Below are 5,000 nucleotides of genomic sequence, written 5' to 3'. Positions count from 1 at the left end.
TATTTTCAATAAATTTTTTTTTCTAGAGTACCTCGGTCTTTTCTATTTTTTTTCCAAGTTTCGTACGTCAATCAACATACATCCCAGAAAAAATCATCTCTCTAACTATCCTGGTTCAAAAGTTGTATCGGAACATTTTCACGTCGAAAATATATCTCCAAGTCCAGACCGATGCACCACGTAATCTCGGGCAGACCGATGCACAACGTAAATGACGATCGGGACCGGGGCGATCGGTCGTATCTGACACCGCCGGCTCGGTTCTAACATCGTCAATGAGTCGGGGTTGAAAAAAAGGACGTGAACATTATTCCTTATAAAAATCAAACCCGATCATGGATTTTGATTCTGATTGTTGATTATCGCTATTAGAACATATAAGGAGGCAACCAAATCAAATTTGAGAAAATTCCACGATCAGAAAATTTTTTTCGAAAAAAAAAAAAAATCGTAATCACCTCGGTCATGGCGAGTTATTTTCCGTATTTCATTCCACAATCAACGTATAACATAGAAGAAATCATCTCTCTAACTATCCTGGTTCAAAAGTTGTATCGGAACATTTCACGTCGTAATATCTCGCCAAGTCCAGACCTCGGCGATAGGTAGTATCTGACACCGTCCGCTCGGGACTGACATCGACTTGGACTCGGGCTGATGATGGGGAGGCGTTTAAGGACGTGAACATTTTTCCTTATAAAAATTAAAGTCGACAATGAATATTGATTCTGATTACCGATTTACGTTTTAAAAACACATTAGAAGGCAACCAAATCGAATTTGAGGAAATTCCACGATCAGAAAAATTTTTTCGAAAAAAAAAAAAATCCGAAAAATATTTTTCGATTCTGATTACTGATTTACTCTTTTAGAACACATTAGGAGGCAACCAAATCAAATTTGAGAAAATTCCAAAATCAGAAAATTTTTTTCGAAAAAAAAAAAAATTCGAGGACACCTCGGTCATGGCAAGTTATTTCCCACAATCCATTCCCCAATCAACGTACATCCCAGAAAAAATCATCTCTCTAACTATCCTGGTTCAAAAGTTGTATCGGAACATTTTCACGTCGAAAATATATCGCTAAGTCCAGACCGATGCACAACGTAAACTAGGGCTGAACCGATGCACCACGTAAACTCGATCTTACCGATGCACCACGTAATCTCAATCTTACCGATGCACCACGTGAACTGGATCTTACCGATGCAGAACGTAAAGTAGATCTTACCGATGCACCACGTAATCTCGATCTTACCGATGCACCACGTAATCTCCATCTTACCGATGCACCACGTGAACTGGATCTTACCGATGCAGAACGTGAATTGGATCTTACCGATGCACCACGTAAACTCGATCTTACCGATGCAGAACGTGAATTGGATCTTACCGATGCACCACGTAAACTCGATCATACCGATGCACCACGTAATCTCGGGCAGACCGATGCACAACGTAAATGACGATCGGGACCGGGGCGATCGGTCGTATCTGACACCGCCGGCTCGGTTCTAACATCGTCAATGAGTCGGGGTTGAAAAAAAGGACGTGAACATTATTCCTTATAAAAATCAAACCCGATCATGGATTTTGATTCTGATTGTTGATTATCGCTATTAGAACATATAAGGAGGCAACCAAATCAAATTTGAGAAAATTCCACGATCAGAAAATTTTTTTCGAAAAAAAAAAAAAATCGTAATCACCTCGGTCATGGCGAGTTATTTTCCGTATTTCATTCCACAATCAACGTATAACATAGAAGAAATCATCTCTCTAACTATCCTGGTTCAAAAGTTGTATCGGAACATTTCACGTCGTAATATCTCGCCAAGTCCAGACCTCGGCGATAGGTAGTATCTGACACCGTCCGCTCGGGACTGACATCGACTTGGACTCGGGCTGATGATGGGGAGGCGTTTAAGGACGTGAACATTTTTCCTTATAAAAATTAAAGTCGACAATGAATATTGATTCTGATTACCGATTTACGTTTTAAAAACACATTAGAAGGCAACCAAATCGAATTTGAGGAAATTCCACGATCAGAAAAATTTTTTCGAAAAAAAAAAAAATCCGAAAAATATTTTTCGATTCTGATTACTGATTTACTCTTTTAGAACACATTAGGAGGCAACCAAATCAAATTTGAGAAAATTCCAAAATCAGAAAATTTTTTTCGAAAAAAAAAAAAATTCGAGGACACCTCGGTCATGGCAAGTTATTTCCCACAATCCATTCCCCAATCAACGTACATCCCAGAAAAAATCATCTCTCTAACTATCCTGGTTCAAAAGTTGTATCGGAACATTTTCACGTCGAAAATATATCGCTAAGTCCAGACCGATGCACAACGTAAACTAGGGCTGAACCGATGCACCACGTAAACTCGATCTTACCGATGCACCACGTAATCTCAATCTTACCGATGCACCACGTGAACTGGATCTTACCGATGCAGAACGTAAAGTAGATCTTACCGATGCACCACGTAATCTCGATCTTACCGATGCACCACGTAATCTCCATCTTACCGATGCACCACGTGAACTGGATCTTACCGATGCAGAACGTAAAGTAGATCTTACCGATGCACCACGTAAACTCGATCTTACCGATGCACCACGTAATCTCAATCTTACCGATGCACCACGTGAACTGGATCTTACCGATGCAGAACGTGAATTCGATCTTACCGATGCACCACGTAATCTCGATCTTACCGATGCACCACGTGAACTGGATCTTACCGATGCAGAACGTGAATTGGATCTTACCGATGCAGAACGTGAATTCGATCTTACCGATGCACCACGTAATCTCAATCTTACCGATGCACCACGTAATCTCGATCTTACCGATGCACCACGTGAACTGGATCTTACCGATGCAGAACGTGAATTGGATCTTACCGATGCAGAACGTGAATTCGATCTTACCGATGCACCACGTAATCTCAATCTTACCGATGCATCACGTAATCTCGATCTTACCGATGCAGAACGTAAACTCGATCTTACCGATGCAGAACGTAAACTCGATCATACCGATGCACCACGTTATCTCGGCAGACCGATGCAGAACGTAAAAAAAAAGCTTACAGCACGCGGTGTTCCCAAGCGGTCACCCATCCAAGTACTAACCGCGCCCGATGCTGCTTGGCTTCAGTGTTCTGACGAGAACTGGCAATTTCAGCGTGGTATGGCCGTAAACAACAAATATTGCGATATCTTCTATGATATCTCACTTTTGGGAGCGGAAAGGACGTGAACGTTTTTCCTTATAAAAAATGAAATAACTTTTGGATATTAATTCTGATTGTTGATTTAAGCTTTAAGAACACATTAGGACATATCTCAATGAAATTTGAGGGATTTCCGAAATCGAAAAATATTTTTCGAAAAAAAAAAAAAATCCCAGAAGACCTCGGTCATCTCAAGTTTATTTCCATATTCTATTACACAATCAACGTACATCACAAAAGGAACCATCTCTCTAACTATCACAGTTAAATTTTTGTATCGGAACATTTCACGTCGGAATATCTCGCTAAGTCCAGACCGGGGAGATCGGTCGCATCTGACACCGTCCGCTCCGGTCTAACATCGTCTTGGAATCGGGGTAACGATGGAGAGGCGTTTAAGGACGTGAACATTTTTCCTTATAAAAATTAAAGTCGACAATGAATATTGATTCTGATTACTGATTTACTCTTTTAGAACACATTAGAAGGCAACGCAATCAGATTTGAGGAAATTTCAAGATCAGAAAATTTTTTTCGAAAAAAAAAAAAATTCAAGATTACCTGGGTCATGGCAAGTTATTTCCCACAATCCATTCCACAATCAACGTACAACATAGAAGAAATCATCTCTCTAACTATCCTGGTTCAAAAGTTGTATCGGAACATTTCACGTCGAAATACCTCGCCAAGTCCAGACCGGGGCGATAGGTAGTATCTGACACCGTCCGCTCGGGACTGACATCGACTTGGACTCGGGCTGATGATGGGGAGGCGTTTAAGGACGTGAACATTTTTCCTTATAAAAATTAAAGTCGACAATGAATATTGATTCTGATTACTGATTTACGCTTTAAAAACACATTAGAAGGCAACCAAATCAAATTTGAGGAAAATCCAAAATCAGAAAAAATTTTTCGAAAAAAAAAAAAATCCGAAAAATATTTTTCGATTCTGATTACTGATTTACTCTTTTAGAACACATTAGGAGGCAACCAAATCAAATTTGAGAGAATTCCAAAATCAGAAAATTTTTTTCGAAAAAAAAAAAAATTCGAGGACACCTCGGTCATGGCAAGTTATTTCCCACAATCCATTCCCCAATCAACGTACATCCCAGAAAAAATCATCTCTCTAACTATCCTGGTTCAAAAGTTGTATCGGAACATTTTCACGTCGAAAATATATCGCTAAGTCCAGACCGATGCACAACGTAAACTAGGGCTGAACCGATGCACCACGTAAACTCGATCTTACCGATGCACCACGTAATCTCGATCTTACCGATGCACAACGTAAACTAGATCACACCGATGCAGAACGTAAACTCGATCTCACCGATGCACCACGTAAACTAGGGCAGACCGATGCAGAACGTAAACTCGATCATACCGATGCACCACGTAAACTCAGGCAGACCGATGCAGAACGTGAACTCGATCTTACCGATGCACCACGTAATCTCGATCTTACCGATGCACCACGTAAACTCGGGCAGACCGATGCAGAACGTGAACTCGATCTTACCGATGCACCACGTAAACTAGGGCTGACCGATGCATCACGTAAACGACGATCGAGAGGCGCGAAAGGACGTGAACGTTTTTCATTATAAAAATTGAAATAAATGATAAATAATGATTCTGATTGTTGATTATCGTTTTTAATATGCATTAGGAGGCAACCAAATGAAATTTGAGGAAATTCCGATAACAGAAAATTTTTTCGAAAAAAAAAAAAAATTCATGAAATCCT

At 40.2% G+C, this 5,000-nt stretch overlaps 1 non-coding gene across 1 annotated transcript; it reads right to left on the bottom strand.

The window, feature by feature from the left end:
- Positions 1 to 3,098: 3,098 nt before the first annotated feature.
- On the bottom strand, positions 3,099 to 3,217 carry LOC123688455. The gene has a single exon (XR_006749976.1). It is a non-coding gene; the product is annotated as a 5S ribosomal RNA (ribosomal RNA).
- Positions 3,218 to 5,000: the final 1,783 nt, after the last annotated feature.

The sequence above is a fragment of the Harmonia axyridis genome, chromosome X (genome assembly GCF_914767665.1).
Source record: "Harmonia axyridis chromosome X, icHarAxyr1.1, whole genome shotgun sequence".
In the NCBI taxonomy this organism is placed as follows: domain Eukaryota; kingdom Metazoa; phylum Arthropoda; class Insecta; order Coleoptera; family Coccinellidae; genus Harmonia; species Harmonia axyridis.
This window is presented reverse-complemented; position numbering and strand designations above follow the sequence as displayed.